Source organism: Macrobrachium rosenbergii, chromosome 51 (assembly GCF_040412425.1).
Source record: "Macrobrachium rosenbergii isolate ZJJX-2024 chromosome 51, ASM4041242v1, whole genome shotgun sequence".
In the NCBI taxonomy this organism is placed as follows: Eukaryota; Metazoa; Arthropoda; class Malacostraca; order Decapoda; family Palaemonidae; genus Macrobrachium; species Macrobrachium rosenbergii.
The window spans coordinates 26,386,164-26,407,737 of record NC_089791.1 but is presented as its reverse complement, the minus strand read 5'-3'; the positions used below and the strand labels follow the sequence as shown (position 1 = coordinate 26,407,737).

Below are 21,574 nucleotides of genomic sequence, written 5' to 3'. Positions count from 1 at the left end.
TTGTGGCAAATAAAAGAAACGAATACTATCTCGGCTTCACAACAACATATTACCCAACCGAAGCCCTCTCACAGAAACAAAACAAGGAACAAGAAAGAAGAAGAAAAAAGAAAGCGCCACCCCTAAAAAATCTTCGTGCCACGAAAGTAAAACGTTTTTTGTTCACCCCAAGATAAACGTCTACCCCAAGATATTGTTCTCCCAGCTTACCTGTCTGGCAGGTGCTTCAACTGTGACGTAGGGGGGGGGGGAAAGGAGGGGGAGGAAAAAGAGGCACGAAATAAATGAGGAAAACCCGCGGAGCGTTAAGTCTCTCCTTTATATCCCTGAGTGAGTCGTGACAGGTGAGGTGAGTGGTATGCATCTGCCTAGCATCTGTCAAGTGTACCCAGGCGCTAACGCTGTCACACATCTAGCCGGCTCGCTCGCTCTCTCTCTCTCTCTCTCTCTCTCTCTCTCTCTCTCTCTCTCTCTCTCTCTCTCTCTCGCACGCACAAACAATCTGTGAGTGTAAATGAGGACAAACTGCTGTTGTCACGAGTCGTATGGGCAAACAATAAAGCAACGAGATGGGAGATGGACAGCCTTGGGGAATGTCTGACACTCCTCATTATTCCAGCGCAGACGGGGAGAGAGAGAGAGAGAGAGAGAGAGAGAGAGAGAGAGAGAGAGAGAGAGAGAGAGAGAGAGAGAGGGAGGAGGGGTGGCGATGAGCCGTCATTCATTCTGAACCAGGAATAAAAAGAAGTGGAAATAACGCTATCTCTTTCTCTCTCTCTCTCTCTCTCTCTCTCTCTCTCTCTCTCTCTCTCTCTCTCTCTCTCTCCAAACACGGGGAAATCTTGTGCTACACGAGCAAAATAAAAGTTCATCATTTTCACCGTTGAAAAATCAGGAACACTAGAAAAATAAACATTATACTTTTTGCTTACATTACCTTTACACAAGTTTACTCGTTTCTATCCTCGCGCGAAGAAGGTAAACTGTTCACTTATGAATTTGCGATTTAAATCGAAGACCTGAAGAAGAACTGAGCGATTCCATGAATAACAAACATCATAAGGGTTCTGCACATCCAACGTAAATACCGTAGTACGTTTTAGATATATTTCTTGGTTAAAAATGATTGAAACCGATACCTGACTGAAACGAGGAAACAGAGTACAGGCAATACGGAATTATTTGCAGAGTCAAGCAAAAACGAGGACGATTAACCTGATGGGAAAGATAGTCTGTGGAGAAGCAGACATTTTAAAGTTGCTGTGTATCAACGCACCAACAGTTTCTCATTTTTTTCAAAGTAACCTCCCACTGCAGGCTATTGGAATGCAATGGAATATAGAGTTTAGGCCAAAGGCCAAGCGCTGGGACCTATGAGGTCATTCAGCGCCGGAAAAAAAATATACCTTAGTTTAACTAGACCACTGAGCTGATTAACCGCTCTCCTAGGGCTGGCCCGAAGGATTAGATTTATTTTACGTGACTAAGAACCAATTGGCTACCTAGCAACGGGACCTACAGCTTACTGTGGAATCCGAACCACATTATAACGAGAAATGAATTTCTATCACCAGAAATAAATTCCTCTAATTCTTCCTTGGCCGGTCGGAGAATCGAACGCGGGCCCAGCAGAGTTCCAGCTGAGAACGATACCCACCCATCCAATGAGGAACTATAGGAAATTGAGAGTAGGCAGATCTGAAAGGTGTAACAGAAGGAAAACCTCACAGCTGCACTATCAAATAACTGTTAGGAGAGGGTGGATAGCAAGATGGAAGAAAGATAATATGAACAGAGGTGCAGTAAAAGGAATAAAAGGGGTTGCAGTTAGGGGCCGAAGGGACGCTGCAAAGAACCTTTAGTAATGCCTACAGTGCACCCCGTGTGGAGCACTGACGGCACTAACCACCCCAGGAAGTGCAAGTTAGTGTAAAACATTTTCTTAAAAAAATAAATTGCATTAGATGCAAAAATTTAGAAACGTTTAGAATATGGAAACTGGTTGAATCTCAAGTACACATCTTTTTTTTAATAAATGGAGTGTAATACTTACCTTGCACCATAAGACTTTAGGACCCAATGGCAGACATGGAGGTACGCATTCACATAACGTACCCCGGCTCACTTGGGAATCGAACCTGGGGCCTTTTACTAGTAAAATGAATGCCGTCACCAGTGAACTATATATATAAATATATATATATATATATATATATATATATATATATATATATATATATATATATATATATATATATATATATATATATATATATATTGTGTTCATTTATATATACAATATATATGTATATATACATACATATATGTATGGGTATACAGAATGTTGCTTAGAGCATTTTAGAAAAGGAGGTTCGAGAATAACTTGCGTGTTAAGAGCAACAGGTAAAAAAAAAGCTATCGAGTTTCTTTGCATGTGTTGAGTATTAAGAAACTTATTGATTAAAGGCATCAAATTATATCATACCAATCTAAAGGTAAAATCATCACCTGCCGTTTTCTTATTTCGTCCTAAAATACCACAAATTTCCATTCAAATATGTGATTTAACAAACACTAATTGTTATCGTTTTTTGCATGCGTTGATTATTAAGAAACCTACTGACCAAAGCCATCAGATTAAATCAAATGGATCTCAAAGGTAAAACTGTCACCTGCGTCGTCTTCTTTCGCTCTAAACATACCGCAAAATTTCCATTCAAATATGTATACCCAAAACGGTTACCACAAACACTAATTGTTACCGACAGCTGAATCCACGTTCGCATTTCATTCCGGCATTGATGATTTGCGCGATGAAAGAGGGCTTTTGAGGCTTTTCAAACTGCGCAGCAATCAATGCATAGAAGCTCGCCCGAGAAAAAAAAAGGAGGGTAAAAATAAAACAAACCTTTCATAAAGCAAACAGCCGCGAGTAGAAACCGCACAATATTGCTGCGCGCTGAAAATTGCGATCGCCATCTGGCACATCGTTTGATGGCGAGAAGAAGAAACTACCAGATGAAGCAAACAATATATAGGGACTCCAATTACGTCATTATAGGAACACTGTTTGATGGCGAAACAAAGCAAACACAATATAGACCCCAATTACGTCATTGTAAGAACATCGTTTGATGGGAAGGAAGGAACCGCCAAACGAGGCAAACAAAATATTGTGACTAATTATGTCACTATAACAACACCGTTTGTTGGCGAGAAAAGAGACCAGCAAACAAACCAAACAAAGTACAGGAACTCCGACAAAGGTCATTATAAGAACATTGTTTGATGGCGACGAAGAATCAACAAAACGAGGCACATAAAAATAGAGATTCCAATTACTTTATTATAAGAACATCGTTTGATGGCGAGAAGAGGAAACCACCAAAAACGGCAAACAAAATACATGAACTCCAACAAAGGTCATTACAAGACCATCGTTTGATGGCAAGGAAGACACCACCATACAAAATACCCAAAATACCGAGACTTCAATAGATATCAATTTAAGAACAAGTCAGAGTTCATTCAATTCGCCGCGGTAGGACATAGTACAACTAGAAATGCTTCCCACGGATGGGTAATATCCTGTTCATTTTGGACATGTGGCGAGGCGGCGTCGTTGGAGGCCCGGCAAAGGACGTCCATCTCGACCAAAAGAGAAAGGGAGCCCAGCAAAAGTATACAAGATTAAAAATCGGCCTCCGCAAACAGAAAGTGCTTTAACCAGACATAAAAGTGCCCACGGAACGTCAGGGCAAACGAAGCTTTTCCGAAAATCCAGACTAAAAGCTATTCTAAAGCCCAAGAGCTCTTCTACAGAAAAAAAAGTAAAAAGCAAATCCGTCGCTCCTTTCCATCTACGCCTAAAAAAAAAAAAAAAAAAAAAACTCACCTGTAGATAAACCGCAGAGAATCAGCGAAAACTACAGCGAAAAATACTGCGAAAACTACAGGGAATATTGAGGGCGGGTATTAGCATCTACAAACAACGAGGACACCTCGCATCTCCCTGCTAACGCTGAAAAAGATCCCCCATTCTAATAGGAGGAGACTAAATTGAGAATCCAAAATTGGGACGTAAGCCAGACACGCAGTCCGGGGTATTTCACTATTAAAACCCTTAGAATTCATTCTCTCTCTCTCTCTCTCTCTCTCTCTCTCTCTCTCTCTCTCTCTCTCTCTCTCTGTCTGTCTAGCGGGTGAGTGAGTATTTCATCATTAAGCCTTCTAAACTCTCTCTCTCTCTCTCTCTCTCTCTCTCTCTCTCTCTCTCTCTCTCTCTCTCTCTCTCTCTCTCTCTCTCTCGAGGAGAGACAATTACAGCTGGTAGATGAAAACAGGAAAATTAATTGTTCCGTAGTTAGTGTAATTGTTCTAAACTACACGATGGGAATACGCTTCCAGGAGATGGAGTGGGAGGTGGGGTGGGAGGGGAGATTGCAGGAGTGCCGGCACTACGAATATTATTCTTCCTTAGCGGGCGGTATGGAAGGGAAGCCCCAAAAGTAATCAGTATTTGCTGGCGCTTGAAACAAAACGAACAAGACGAGGAGGAACTCTGTTGCAAACTGCGGAGGCCTAAATACCGAGGAGAATGTACGAGGCAAATTAAAACCTAAAGAGAGAGAGAGAGAGAGAGAGAGAGAGAGAGAGAGAGAGAGAGAGAGAGAGAGAGAGAGATAAACAAATAAAAGCTCACACATCAATAAATGTTATCCTTAAATGTAAATGAAGACTGTATAATGCAAATTAAAACCTAGAGAGAGAGAGAGAGAGAGAGAGAGAGAGAGAGAGAGAGAGATAAACAAATAAAGCACACACATCAATAAATGTTATCCTTAAATGCAAATGAAGACTGTATAATGCAAATTAAAACCTAGAGAGAGAGAGAGAGAGAGAGAGAGAGAGAGAGAGAGAGAGAGAGAGAGAGAGAGAGAGAGAGAGATAAATAAAGCACACACATCAATAAATGTTATCCTTAAATGTAAATGAAGACTGTATAAGGCAAATTAAAACCTGGAGAGAGAGAGAGAGAGAGAGAGAGAGAGAGAGAGAGAGAGAGAGAGAGAGAGAGAGAGAGAGAGAGAAATAAAGCACATACATCGATAAATCTTATCCTTAAATGTAAATGAAGAATGTACAAGGCATAAAACAGAGAGAGAGAGAGAGAGAGAGAGAGAGAGAGAGAGAGAGAGAGAGAGAGAGAGAGAGAGAGAGAGAGAGAGCAGAAAAACAAATAAATAGACGCAAATCATGAATGTAATCCTTTAACGTAAACGAAGAAATGCACACACAAAATAGTGAGAGATGGTGATGAAAAAAAAGACACCATAAGAAACCTTCTAAGCAAGATAAATATCACGGTTGCAATAATTGGTTGACGATGATGGTGATGATGATGATGATAACGCATACTGGAGAGAGTACAAGCACGGGAAGATGAGAAAAATGTATATTAATTTTGCTCAATAATATTATGCTCTCTTACCTTTTTCACAATGCAGAATGAAAAGCAATATAATTCAAGCCATTGCTGTTTCATTAATGACTGTCACTTAGCAATTCCCACATATCCACTATCTAATACCATCTCGGTATAACAGCCTGCAATGATGATGAAATTTCTACAAAAGAAAGGAAATATTAACTTAATCTTACTGATAGCAAGAACTCTTACTTACCTGTTGGAAGATCTCAGGAAGGCTTCCAACCGACCTGCAATAAAAGAGGAATATATTTAAACGTATGTGACAGAATTATCTTTCAGTCTTATGCCTAACAAGACTCATATTTTTTCCAGATCATTTGAAAAGGAATATTAATTTTCTATACCATATTCCTTTCCTTTCAAGTTAATTATCGTCATAAACATTTGCGTTTTTATTATTTTATGTTATACTGAACTATTTACCCATAAGGCTTCAAGTATCTAGATTCATGGTTTTGCTGAATATACTTCGCAAGCAGTCTATATAAATTTTCTTTTTCTTAAGATTTTCAACATTTCAATCTCGTCTCCTGCAAGAATTGAACTGAATACAGAATTTAGGCCAAACGCCAAGCACTGGGACCAATGAGGTCATTCAGTATGTCCACTTTCTATAACCCATCTTCGCATCCCATATTCATCGTCTTCAAGATTAAGCAAAAAATATCTTCGTTCCTTGTACCAACCATGATGACATAGAATTCTGTCCTCTCCTATCGTTTAATAACTGGAAAATCTAAATTAGTTCAAAATGACTGTATTTTTAATAGAATATAGGATTCAGACCAAGGCTAAGCGCTGGGACCTATGAAGTCATTCAGAGCTGAAACGGAAATTGACAGTTAAAAGGTCTGAAAGGCGTAACAGGAGGAAAACCTCGCATTTGCACTACGAAAAAATTGTTAGGAGAGGGTGGAAAGGAAGATGGAAGAAAGAGAATATGAACGGAGGTAGAGTAAAAGGATTGGAAGGGGTTGCAGCGAGGGGCTGAAAGGACGCTGCAAAGAACCTTAAGTATGCCTACAGTGCACCGCGTGAGGTGCACTGACGGCACTACTCCCCTGCAGGATGTAATTTTAACGTCCCCAAGATGCCTATTTCCCGATCTGTATTATCGATTCCTGTGCATAAACCTTCTATCATTATAGACCCTCTAATCATTTTTTTTTTACTTTGATTTGTTTCATTAATCAACCGAAAATAAATCCGAGAAGATGCATGAAATTTACTGAAATAAACTTATTTGAGAGTTGTTACTCTCACATAAATTCTCCCAAGAAAAGTTAATTTCTCATTTCCTACCACAAAATCTTTCCCGGCTACGTAGCAGTAACCTCATACACTCAGCTCACGATCCACATTCCTTTATAAATACACCGAAAAGCCTTTAACAAAATTATATGGGCCACAAATGGCGTCTCCCTCTTACCTGTCCTTTATCAATACGCCAAAAAGCCTTTTTTTTTTTAGAGAATTATACGGTCTACAAATGGCTTCTCCCTTTTACCTAGAACATTCTTCCATATTAGCTCCATACGCACACCTGATATATTTACCTCCGTTTGCGGCTAAAACAACTGCGCCCTCAACCCTTTCACACCTGCTGTCGTATGTCATACTTTGCCAGAGTGCCGTATACACCCCTCGCCGTCCATTTCATAAAATATTCCTACGACAACAAACGCTCTTATTTTCCCGCAACCCTGTCGCCTCGCTCTTTCAAACGGAGGTTGAATTATTGTCCCTCTGCAGCTTTCATCTTAATCTGCTGGTATGGTGGCTAGCGTCGTGGCATGCCGCTCAGATGTCGCGGGTTCGCGTCTCCCCGGGGCGATGAGAAATCACTGGCTCTGTACCATGATCAGTTACTGCTGCAGTGTGGGGTCTGCGGTGGGAGGTTGAAAGCAACATTCTTTGGAAGTTTGGATTTCAAGTCGATGGCCCCTGTGGTGTGCTTGTTCCATGCGAATAGGTTTCATCTAATGAAATAATGTAATAATAAATAATATTTAGGGCATAGAATCAAATCCATTTTTCCCTATAATATTTTACTACTTAATCTTCTAAGGAGTATATGCACATCACGCAGACCGACAAAATTATCAGTTTTGACATGTCAAAATACATACCCGTCATTTATTGCATGGGGAAATGAATTCTCATATATAAAGAATTTCATCCATCGGCCCATGAGCCAAAATTAATACCAAAATGAGTTTTAATCATTAGCTCTCTCTCTCTTTTTCTCTGAACCCCCATAAAAAAATATCTCCTAAAAACATCATGAATTCGTATGTAAAACCAAAGTATGACTTATGTTGCATAAATCAGCTCTCATAACAGATTCACAATTTAAAGAGAGAGAGAGAGAGAGAGAGAGAGAGAGAGAGAGAGAGAGAGAGAGAGAGAGAGAGAGAGAGAGAGAGAGAGAGCGGGGGGAGGAGGGCGGCTGGGATGATGAAAAAAACGTTACTCGAGCCTTTGTTAACATTCAAGTAAAATAATACACAAACATGAATATCATGTTTCCAGAAACAGAAAAATATAATCAGTAAGTGAGAAAAGGCCAGGATATAAAGTAAATCTGGCGTGCTAAAATATGCGAGTCAGCAACACTACCTTCTACATTATGCAACCTTGCAAACATTCCAGCGATTGGGTAAAACTGGAAACTGAGACCAGTGACAATCAAAACCGAAGTAGACTGCAGAAAACTATACCCAGTCGAAGAATGATCAGTTCGAGGACATCTTTGCAACCTTCGATACCCGGTGATGAATACTGCCCCAAAATGGAAAACTGCAGTTTCTGCAAAATTTTCGAAATTGAGATATGCCACCTATTGGGCTCGTGAAACACTAATACACAAGTTACTGCAGTTTCAGAATGATTCTTCAATGCTTTATTTAGGGGGTCCCATTTGCAGTATCCGCAAAATCAGCAGTAAGGCAGGGGAAAGCTGCAGTATCTACCATTTTTCTCAGTTTTGAATTTTTGCAGATACTGCGGTCTTCCATTTTAAGGCAGAATAGTCTCTTCAGTTTAGAAAATTACGTTTTTTGCTTAAACTTCACAAAAAATGGTATTATTTATTTACGATTCAGCAACAACATAAAGAAAATCTGTTAATGTATATTTCAGCGGCATCGAAAAAATTTCTGATGCATCTATTTTCAAGAAATGCAAGGATCGCTTTCATAAAATACACCAAAAAGTCTACGGATTGTTACATCCACATTTAATTACGTTGTTCCATGGGAGTACTGTATCCAAGTTCACAGATATTTTATATCTCGAATTGTTGGTTGGCTTACGTTTATGTGGCTTATGCCAGCATTGGGTCTTGCTCTGATGCAGTCCGTAAATAAATTAATGTTTAAAATGGCATAAGAGTCCGGATATTGACCTCTGGACTCTTCTCTTCCAACGGAGATGGGATCCAGAGTAAAACATCACTAGGAAAAGAACTCTGAGATCGGAATAGTCTTACAAGTTGAGATCATTATTTTCCAAGAAGAATTTTAAACAAATCCTAAAAACCAGGAGGTTTTCAAGTACATTCAACAAACCTCAAATCGTAAAAAAGACATTTCTTATACACCTAAAAAAATTTATGAACGAAAACAATACGATAGTCAAAACAAATACTCCTGATGGAGATAATATATAACTGAAAAAAAAAAAATATATATATATATATATATATATATATATATATATATATATATATATATATATATATATATATATATATATATATATATATATACATATATACCATATATAACCCTAAAAATAACCCTTAAAATACCGTGCCAGTAGGCAGGAGACCGAAAAAAAACATGAGCGTAGTCCCAGGAGCTATATGTAAATGGCGGGTCATATAACTCGATTTGTAAATACACTCTTAGGCCAAAGGCTAAACCTTTATTGATATTCATATCGGCCGTCCCATTCCACTCTTAGACACAGACACAAATATCAATAATGTGTCTCACACATGACTGTTATCAGTTAAATGATGATCCACGCGCACAGAGAGAGAGAGAGAGAGAGAGAGAGAGAGAGAGAGATTAAATATTGAAAGGAAAATATGAAACTGGCTGAGAAATCTTGTTAAGAGAGAGAGAGAGAAGAGAGAGAGAGAGAGAGAGAGAGAGAGAGAGAGAGAGAGAGAGAGAGAGAAATTAAATTTTGGAATCAAAAGATAAAACTGGTTGGAGAAATCTTGGTGAGAGAGAGAGAGAGAGAGAGAGAGAGAGAGAGAGAGAGAGAGAGAGAGAGAGAGAGAGAGAAGTACTGGAAGGAAAAGATGAAACAGGCTGGAGAGAGATGAAGTATTGATGGAAAAGATGAAACAGGCTAGAAAAACCTTGCAGAGAGAGAGAGAGAGAGAGAGAGAGAGAGAGAGAGAGAGAGAGAGAGAGAGAGAGAGAGAGAGAGAGAATTACTGGAAGGAAAAGATGAAACGGGCTGAGAGAGAGAAAGCATTGAAACAGGCTGAGAACCCAGAGAGAGAGAGAGAGAGAGAGAGAGAGAGAGAGAGAGAGAGAGAGAGAGAGAGAGAGAGAGAAGGAAAAGATGAAACAGGCTGGAAAAATCTTGGTGGGAAGAGAGACCTTACAGACCTTACAATTGTTCAGTGAGACAGAGAGAGAGAGAGAGAGAGAGAGAGAGAGATCTACTTTATGAAAGTCAAGTTTATGAATTAAAAATTGATTCATGAATAAGATACTATCCGACATCGCTCATCAAATGTATTAACACTGTTATTGAATTAACAAGTACATTTAAACGAAAATTTAATTATGGATTAATAATTCGTAGAGTAGGAACCTGAGCCTTTCAGATAACAATCATTTGTGAATGACGTCCATTTTGTGAACAGTACAAAACACATAAAAGTCAGATTTTAATAATATACTCAATTAAAAGAAGGAAAAACTGTAGGCAATTATGCATGCGATTTTATAAAATTGTGAAAATCGGCAGTCATTTGTTAAATACCAAAATATTTGTAACATTTGAAAAAAAATAATACTTAACATCGATCAGGTACAGCTAAAGGCACTTTCATCGAAGGTAATGGCAAATTACGAGGTGATTCCTAAACAAAAACTAATGAGATGACGAAAATCATTATTTATAATTAAAAACAGCTAAACGCTAAAAAGGCGCCATTTGATGAGTACGGCAGAATCTTGAAACGGTTTAAAATCATGATTCAATTAAGATAAAACCTTGAATGCTGTCAATCATTACAACAACAGGTCGCATATTAAAAACATATGTCCCACTTTTGAGTTAAATGTATGTTGTAAATGACTGAACTGTAGGTCTATATCTATACACAAACATACACACATACATTATATATATATATATATATATATATATATATATATATATATATATATATATATATATATATATATAATATATATATATGTATATATATATATATATATATATATATATATATATATATATATATATATATATATATATATATATATATATATATATATATATATAATCTATAATAAACAAAACTCAGTGCATCTTGTTTGTCCTCCCGGGTGACAGAATGGGAGACAAGACATCAACCCCCCAGCAAACCGGTTTGTCCGCCCAGTGGCGGGGTAAGTCAGGGATCGGGAGGGTAGGGAGACAGCAGCGCCGGGTTCCAGCGCGCCCACAAGCTCGTAATAAACAACATATATATATATATATATATATATATATATATATATATATATATATATATATATATATATATACATACATATGTATATGTATATATATATATTATATACATACATATACAGAGAGATACATAATAATATATACATACATATAATGCACATATAAGAAACTATAAACGCACGCGCAAAAGTTAAATTCCACCATTACCCACGAATGCAAATATGAAACCATACATTCACACTGGAGAGTAAATTCCATTATCGGTAATGGACGCCAACACGAAACCATATACCTCTACAGAGAATTAAATTCTCCCGTATGTCGCGGAGGGCAATTAACAGAATCCTAATTCGCATTTGGGAACTTTATCATTAAAACAGATTAATATTATCAGTCCCTTGCGTATATACGAAGCCGCAAGAACGCTGATAAGAGAGACAGACATTTCATTGTCAGTAAATGAGGTAACCGTCTCGAGCCCTAAAATTGTATATAAATTATTTGTAAAAGCGTTAATATGTCTTAGGTATATTGACATTTCAACCATAATTCCTTATGGAAAAATTAATTTCTATTAATATAAATAGATGTATACATCAAACAGTGAATATATATGAGAATAAAATAGAATAGAATATAGAATTTAGGGCCAAAGGGCAAAAGCGCTGGGACCTATGAGGTCATTCAGCGCTGAAACGGAAATTGACAGTAAGAAGGTTTGAAAGATGTAACAGGAAGAAAATCTCAAAGCAGCTGCACTTTGAAACGACTGTTAGAGAGGGTGGAAAGTCAGATGGAAGGCAGAGAATATGAACGGAGGTACAGTAAAAGGAATGAAAGAGGTTGCTGCAAGGACCCTTCATTAATGAATACAGTGTACCACGTGAGGTGCACTGACGGCAGCAACCCCCCCCATCCCCCCAATGAAAAAATATTCATAAGAAAGAGAAATACTTTTAAGAAATAAAATAATACGCTCCGTCGCTAATCGTACGGCGATACGCTAAGACCAACGGCATACGCGAATGCAGTAGCGTCACGACTGAAGGAATTCATTAACCGAGGGTTGCACATGACAGCCCCATTATTTCACAGGAATTTACACTCGCACGTAAGCGAAACCCCTCGCCTCTCTCTCTCTCTCTCTCTCTCTTTACTTATTTTTTTCTTGGGTGTTGTGTTTTTCTTTATTTTTTTACTTTTTTCTCTGTATTTTTTTGCCTCTCTTTCTCCTTTGTTTTTAATGAATGGCATTTTTTTTAATGATGGAGTCATTTCTGCGCAATTTCTCGGTGCGTGTTGATTGCGGTCGGGATGAAAGGATGGTATTTCGCCCGGATTGTTTTTTTTAATGGATTCTTTTTCCTTTTTTGTTTAGGTAAATGGAAAATAAGTTAGATCAACTATATACCTAATTTGCATAACGGAAATGTACCATTCTTTAACCATGAACAGAACGCTATCTGTTTTCTTAAGTATTTGCATAAATTTACATATAAATACACACATACACATTATATATATATATATATATATATATATATATATATATATGTGTGTGTGTGTGTGTGTGTGTGTGTGTGTGTGTGTGTGTGTGTGTGTGTGTGTAGTGTTTAGTGCTTCATGTATAACTGTTTTATAAATAAATTCATCAGTAGAGAATTTTTGGTTTGCTGAAATTGACATATTATTTAAAAATAAATAGAAACACAGCAGACACTGATTAATAATAATAATAATAATAATAATAATAATAATAATAATAATAATAATAATAATAGAATGAAGAAGAAGAAGAGAGGAAGAAGAAGAGGAGAACAACAACAACAACAACAACAAGAATCTAAAAACGCCCAATCCTGCACTTCAGGCCTCAGCAATCCCCATCCAGTAAGGAGGAATAAATGATAATCAAATGAGTGATGAAGCAAACCAGATGATAAATTCTCTGCAACATCAAAGGACCTTGAGTAGGAGGAGGAGGAGGAGGAGGAGGAGGAGGAGGAGGAGGAGGAGGAAGGGGAGGAGGAGGGATGGAGGAGGAGGAGGGGAGGAGGAAGAGGAGGAAAAGGGGAGGAGGAGGAGGAGGAGGAGGAGGAGGGATGTCGTCGCTGCAGTCATCACGGCCGTCAGAGGAGAGCCCCCTTAAGGTCGAAAATGTGAAACAATATTAGCGGTAATTGGACCCAGTAGTAAATCTCGATCCGCTTTTGATCTTGTTCCGGTTGTAATTAGAAGACCCTGGTTCAAGCCCCATTAGGACCAACCTTTTGATTACCTACAATGAACTTTGCAGCCCTCGACAATCTCATCGCTCCAAGAATATTGCGGGGGGGAAGAGCCCGGCAAGAGCAAGATGCGGTCGGTCGTATCTGCCGTTACCGGCTTTTGTGCTTGCTTGCGCCATGATTGGGAAATGAAACGGACGAGGGGGGGCGGGGGCGGGGGCAGGGGCAGGGACAGGGAGGACGATGAGAAAATTAAAATTCTTTCTGATACGGGAGGGAGAGAGAGAGAGAGAGAGAGAGAGAGAGAGAGAGAGAGAGAGAGAGAGAGAGAGACGGGGAAGGGGTAATGAGAAAAGAACTATTTTATATACACATATATATGTATATTATGTATATGTATGTATATACATATACATGTATTTATATATATGTGTATATACATAAGTAGATATATACATGTGTGTATATATATTATATATGTATACACACATATATATATATATATATATACACATGTATATATATATATATATATATATATATATATATATATATATATATATATATATATATATATATATATATATATATATATATATATATATATATATATATATATATATATATATATATATATATATATATTGGTTAAGGAAAATATCAATAATGAAAATGACAAAAGTAAATAAGGTAACGTTAAACAATGATCTCGAAATGACAGCAAAACCTCCCAAATGTTTGGACTCCGGCTCGCGATTAAAAGGGCGTCTGGAAATTTTAGGAGATTCACGACGTTTCCCAAAAACGCAAAAATGCCAAAAATCGAATTTTAATTTCCCCGGCAGTCGTGTCTCCAACCCACACCTCTTTACTGCCTCACCTACCCCATTCCCTTTCCCCAACCACCCATAAGGCCATGCCCTAATCGTATCCCCCACCCTGGAACATCTTTCCTCCCCTCCCCCCAACCCCAGAACTTCAGGGGTGGGAGTGGGGGGTTGGGAAAAGGACAGAGAAGCCCTAATGACCCCGAAATTGCTATAGGGCCATGGAGGAAACGTAATGAGACACAATATGCAAATTGCGAATAATATAAAGCTCTCTTAATGAAGGGGGGAATTTTCCTAAATGGCGCCCTCGCAGGAGCTAAAACTAAGTGAGAGCGCTTCATTAATCTCTCGCTGAATTAAAAGCTTATACGGCCGCAGTCCGCCTCGGTGATGGCGGTGCAAACTCTCTCTCTCTCTCTCTCTCTCTCTCTCTCTCTCTCTCTCTCTCTCTCTCTCTCTCTCCTCACAGACAAATCGATTTTTAGCATTTTTGTAAATGTCGTAGATCTCCTAAAATTTCCAGACCTCTCTCTCTCTCTACCAAATCGATGTTTGGCATTTTTGGAAATGTCGTGGATCGCCTAGAATTTCCAGACATCCTCTCTCTCTCTCTCTCTCTCTCTCTCACACACACACACACACACACAAACACAAATCGATTTTTGCCATTTTTGTAAATGTCATGGATCTCCTAAAATTTCCAGACACCCTCTCTCTCTCTCTCTCTCTCTCTCTCTCTCTCTCTCTCTCTCTCTCTCTCTCTCTCTCTCTCTCGCACACACACACATATAGACTTTTGGCACTTTTGGAAGTGTCGTGGATCTCCCAAAATTTCCAGACACACACACACACACTATACTTACAAATCACGGAGAAAGATTTAACCATTATACATGCAACGCAAGATAACGTACACGTACCAGCATGCCGTACACTGTCAGTCATCATAAGAAAGCCCATTCAAGGCAAAGACACGAGAATAAAACTTTACGCACGGTTATATATCTTCATATACGCTTCGTCCGCCATCTGCCTTTATTCACTAAACAAAAAGATAGAGGTTTCGATGGAGTAACGAAATATGAACACTCGCAAAAAAAAAAAAGATTGTTGCTTAGCGACAGGGGTAATTATACACGAGACGGCGCCTACCTTTTGTTCCTAAGAAATGTTACTTGGAGCCGAAGAACGAAGGGGCTAATAAAGACACCAATTCACCTGCGTCCTTTCTAAAATAACTTTTACTTTGATTATTATTATTATTTTTATATTGCTAAGAAATTCACAATCTCGTGAAAAACACTTTGGGAAATAAAAATCCACAATTATTATTATTATTATTATTATTATTATTATTATTATTATTATTATTATTCAGATGAAACCTATTCATGTGGAACAAGCATTATTATTATTATTATTATTATTATTATTATTATTATCATTATTATTATTATTATTATTATTATTATTCAGAAGATGAACCCTACTCATACGGAACAAGCCCACGGGGGCCACTGACTTGAAATTAAAGCTTCCAAAGAATATGGTGCCCATTAGAAAGCAGTAACGGAAAGTAATGGGAAATACACAAAGAAGAGACCACTTATTAAAAGATTAATTAAGAAATCTATAAATAAACAGATAAAAATTCAAGTGAATTATTAAAAAAACAAGAACTGTATCGGGATAGTAATGCATTGCATCTTCGTTTGAACTTTCGAAGTTCGAAATGCTCGCCATCCTCAGGGAGGCTGTTCCAGAGCCGCACGGTGTGTGGAATAAAGGGCCTCTCGAACAGAGAATTTCGGTATCGAGGAAAGAGATACCTTTTAACATGATTATTACGAAGATATAAACACTTACTGCTAGAAAAATTATGTTGACAGTGAACTCGAATAATTCCAGTCAGGAATAGCGATAAAGTGACGCGTGCGTAATTTGGTGAAAACTAAGAAATTCTTCCAGTTTTCGAAAAGTAATCACTCTTTTCAGAGAGAGAGAGAGAGAGAGAGAGAGAGAGAGAGAGAGAGAGAGAGAGAGAGAGAGAGAGAGAGTATTGGAAGGAAAAGATGAAACAGGCTGGAGAAATCTTGGAGAGAGAGAGAGAGAGAGAGAGAGAGAGAGAGAGAGAGAGAGAGAGAGAGAGAAAATGAAGTATGGAAAGGAAAAGATGAAACAGGCTAGAGAAATCTTGGAGAGAGAGAGAGAGAGAGAGAGAGAGAGAGAGAGAGAGAGAGAGAGAGAGAGAGAGAATGAAGTATTGGAAGGAAAAGACAAGCTGAAACAGGCTGGAGAAATCTTGGGAGGAGAGAGAGAGAGAGAGAGAGAGAGAGAGAGAGAGAAGAGATTGAAAGGAAAAGAAAACAGGCTAGAGAGATCTTGAAGAGAGAGAGAGAGAGAGATTGAAAGGAAAAGACGAAACAGGCTAGAGAGATCTTGGAAGAGAGAGAGAGAGAGAGAGAGAGAGAGAGAAAGGAAAAGATGAAACAGGCTAGAGAAATTCTGGAAGAGAGAGAGAGAGAGAGAGAGAGAGAGAGAGAGAGAGAGAGAGAGAGAGAGATTGAAAGCAAAAGATGAAACAGGCTAGAGAAATCTTGGAAGAAGAGAGAGAGAGAGAGAGAGAGAGAGAGAGAGAGAGAGAGAGAGAGAGAGAGAGAGAGAGAGAGAGAGAGAGAAAATTAAAATCATCAAAACACAAGAAGTTCGGAGCAGCTTTTCATTCATTCCATTCTTATTTTTTTTTTCTCTTCCTACGCTCAACGACCTTATGAAAATGAATGAAAATGAGATAATCCTCTAAGACTTTAACTGTTCTGTTAAGGCACCTTTGCGGATTTTTTTTTTTTTTGCATCAATCAGGAAAAAAAATTTTATTTACTTGATGCAAAATCTTCAGAGAGAGAGAGAGAGAGAGAGAGAGAGAGAGAGAGAGAGAGAGAGAGAGAGAATAGTATTGGAAGGAACAGATGAAACAAGCTGGAGAAATCTTGGTAGAGAGAGAGAGAGAGAGAGAGAGAGAGAGAAACGCCATTCCGTTGCCGGTACAACATAGCATTCACAATTATTTCTTTCTAATCAAAGCAAAAGTAATTAAAATCTTCCTTCACAGTAAACAAAACAACAGCGCACTACTATTATAAATCACAGGAATAAAATATCTTCCTTTCCCAAACGCCGGGAACAAAGAGAGAAAAAAAAAAAAAGTCCCACGGAGGCGTTTTCTTCAACTACAGATTCAATTACGGAGACAATTAACGTGGCGGCATCTACGTCCCGCGGCTCAGTTCGTGAAATGAACGAAGAGAGAATGTTTCGTGTAACCAATTAAAAAATAAAAGAGTAAGGTAATATCTCTGAGGAGCTCGAATTCTTCCTTCAAGCACGACGCTGTCAGCTTCATTATAGGTTTTATGCTCATTAGAGGCGAAAAGAATCTACGGTACGAAAGAATGGGTCTGGGAATGAGAGTCGATCTTGGAATGAGAGTCCGGGAACCGTTGGTTCGTGATTCTCAAGTGTGAGAGGTAAGAATGTCTTAAGGCTAATGGGCAGTGTGAGAAAGGATTGGTATCCGGAATAAATTTAATATCTGTCAAATATCTTTTTTTTTTATTGACGGCTCATTTGTTAATTTATTCTTCCTTTTTAGTTTTTTTGTAAACGAAAACTGTTGAGATGACTTTGTATGTCCGTCCGCACTTTTTTCTGTCCGCCTTCAGATCTTAAAAACTACTGAAGCTAGAGGTCTGCAAATTGGTTTGTTGATCATCCACCCTCCAATCATCAAACATACCAAATTGCAGCCCTCTAGCCTCAGTAGTTTTTATTGTATTTAAGGTTAAATTGAGCCATAATCGTGCTTCTGGCAAAGATATAGGATAGGCCACCATCGGGCCATGGTTAAAGTTTCATGGGCCGCGGCTCATACAGCACTATACCAAGACCACCGACAGAGATCTATTTTCGTTGCCCTTGATTATACGCTGTAGCGACTGTGCAGAAAACTTGATTGCGCCGAAGAAACTTCGGGGCATTTTTTACTTGTTTTAATAATCGATCTCTTCTTTCTGTATTTCCCAATACCTTCTGTGACCTCTTTAGAATGGACACCATATTCTTTGGAAGCTTGAATTTCGAGTCAATGGCCCCTGTGGTGGGCTTGTTCCATAAGAATAGGGTTCATCTTCTGAATAGTAATATATGTTAATTAACAATTTTTGGGCTTTGTTGTTAATTTTATTACTTATTCCTATTACCCTTTACCATTTTTTTGTGATTTTTAGAAAAATGCAGCCACATATGGATATTATCATATTTTGCATCATTATTAACATATTTTTCATCTGTATGAGTTGCTTACTCATCTTATACATATATATATATATATATATATATATATATATATATATATATATATATATATATATATATATATATATATATATATATATATATATATATGTATATATATATATATATTGAAATAAATATTTTTATAATTATTCTTAGTACAATATATCATCAAGTATGAGTTCTACATCTTACACCATTTGCATCAACTAAGAAGTTAAAATGACATTAAAAGATATTAATAAAATTCCATTCGTCTCCTGTCCCTCCTGACATGGCCAAAGAATGGCAAACTGTTCATTAATGCAACAGTATATCTGAGAGAGAGAGAGAGAGAGAGAGAGAGAGAGAGAGAGAGAGAGAGAGAGAGAGAGAGAGAAAACACCTAATCGCGACTCTCTTATCATTAGAGTCACGTCATAACAACCCACGTGCATTAAGTCTCCCTTCTGAAATATGTAATGGCACGAAAAAGATATTTTCCCGGTCCTTAAAAGCAACCGAAAGTGCGTCTCGATACGGATGGTCAGTTCCACCACTCTCCCCAATTTTCAGCTCGAGGGACCTTGATGAAATGAGAGGACGAGAGTGGATTAAAATCCGGCTGCATATCGCGCCTTTCTTCTTGCACAGACTCCCCCACCCGCGTGGGAGGGTAGTGCCGGCAGTGCGCACCTCACGGGGTTCTTTACGGCGTTCCTTAGGCCCCTAGCTGCAACCCGTTTCATTCATTTTACCGTACCTCCATTCATAACTTTCTTCCATATTGCTATCCACCCTAACCTGACAATTATTTCAAAGTGCAACTGCCAGGTTTTCCTCCTGCTACACCTTTCAGGCCTCTTACTGTCAATTTCCGTTTCAGCGTTGAATGGCCTTATAGGACCCAGTGCTTAGCCTAAATTCTACATTACATTCTACACACACACACACACAAACACACAGAGTCACGGAGCACCCCACCGCTTCGCAACTGTTGAGTATTTCATAATTAACAGGAGGAGGCGGGTTAAGTTTTGCGAAAGGCATTGTCTGCTGCCTTCAACTTTTGGTCTTAGGTGTTGTGGCCAACTTCTAATTAGTTAGTATTCAGATGGTTTGGATGCTAATAAGGAAACTGGAAGATGCCTCATTTTTTTGGGGGGGGGCCGGGGGGACATTCCGATTTATCAGTTACTGTTGTTCGGTTAATGTTTAATATTAGCAGGTTCAAAGTTTTAATTTATTATATAAAGAGTACTGTTGTTGTTGTTGTTGTTGTTGTTGTTATTATTATTATTATTATTGTTATTATTATTATTAAGAGAGGGCCTACTTCCTTCCTATTTATTATTATTATTATTATTATTATTATATTATTCAGAACATGAACCCTATTTGTATTGAACAAGCCCACAGGGGCCACCGACTTGAAATTCAAGCTTCCAAAGAATATGGTGTTCATAAGAAAGAAGTAACAAAAGGTAATGGGAAATACAGAAAGAGGAGATAACACTTATTGAAAATGAAAAAATAAAATAACAAATGAATACATAAATATTGCTTTTCTCCTTTCCTTTTCATATATCAACCGCCTTAGAATTTCATCACTATAACTTACCGTTCGTACTCAAAGTATTTATTTCCTTTCTAACTTTTTTTTTAACGTTGCTCACTTACCTTCCATTCAATTCATACGTTATTATGTTTGTATCATACTAAAAATGTTTAAGTAAATGCCCTTCTATTTATTTAGCCAAAAAACCTTTTCCAATTAGTAATGGTTCCTGAAATATGAGCTTCAATTTCATTGTATGATTTCAGGTTATGAATTTACTGACTCCCAAGGCCTGGCCCCCTCCCCTAACTCCTACTCCTGAGCAGTCTTCTCCCACTTCGGGAGAATCGAACTCTCATATCTGGGCATGATAAGTCCATGGCTCAATCAATTTACCAACGGGGATATGCACATCGTATGAATATCATAAATGTATAATGTTCCGGGAAAGGACATGTCCCGTTAATTTGGATATATGCAAGAAGAAAGTCTGTTTAGAAATTTAATACATACGTAACAAAGTCCTGAGTCGATTAAGTTATATTAAAAGCATGCATATACACACACATATAATATATATACACATATATATATATATATATATATATATATATATATATATATATATATATATATATATATATATATATATATATATATATATATATATATATATATATATATATTTTATATATATAAATTTTTTACTTCACCTTACGAATAACCTGTTAAAGGGAATTATCATAAATATTTCTCCTTAATATCAAACTCATCTTATCTAAACCATACGACTTAGGTTTGAAATAACCTGCGTTCAAAGGGGAAATTATAATATATATATATATTTCTCCTGATAACCGAATAGGTATATATATCGCATGTGTATCGCTGTATCTAAACCATACAAGTATATATAGGTTTAAAATATATATATATAGGCATAGACAAAACATCTTAGCGTAATACATATAAATATATTATATATATATATATATATATATATATATATATATATATATATATATATACACGGACAAACATCTTAGGAAGTAATATATATATATATATAAGTATAATAATCATATATATATATATATATATATACTCGTGCGCGTATTATGTTTGTCTGTTTGTCTCATTTCCTTTCTTCCAATGTGAACTGAGGAGATTCGTCCTACTCACTACTCTCTTGAAGTGGCATCATATCCCTTTACGCATCCATTTGTCCGGGAGGAGGAGGAGGAGGAGGAGGAGGAGGAGGAGGAGGAGGAGGAGGAGGAGGAGGAGGAGAATGGGAAGCGGCGCGCGGCTGCCCGGGCCGCCCCTGGGGGAGGCAGACGCATTTAGAAATTACTGGGAAGAAAAACTGTATTTTCTCTGTCTCTTGACTCCGGCGGGAAAGAGAGAGTAGGCGTTTTTGTTTTAATAT

At 37.7% G+C, this 21,574-nt stretch overlaps 1 long non-coding RNA gene across 1 annotated transcript in view; it reads right to left on the bottom strand.

Moving 5' to 3' along the window:
• LOC136833234 (uncharacterized) overlaps positions 1 to 21,574 on the bottom strand; it is a 793,699-nt gene that overhangs the window by 439,335 nt on the left and 332,790 nt on the right. The window contains exon 3 of the long non-coding RNA XR_010851385.1: positions 5,685 to 5,718. This is a non-coding gene — a long non-coding RNA (uncharacterized lncRNA). The remainder of the gene's footprint in view (positions 1 to 5,684; positions 5,719 to 21,574) is intronic.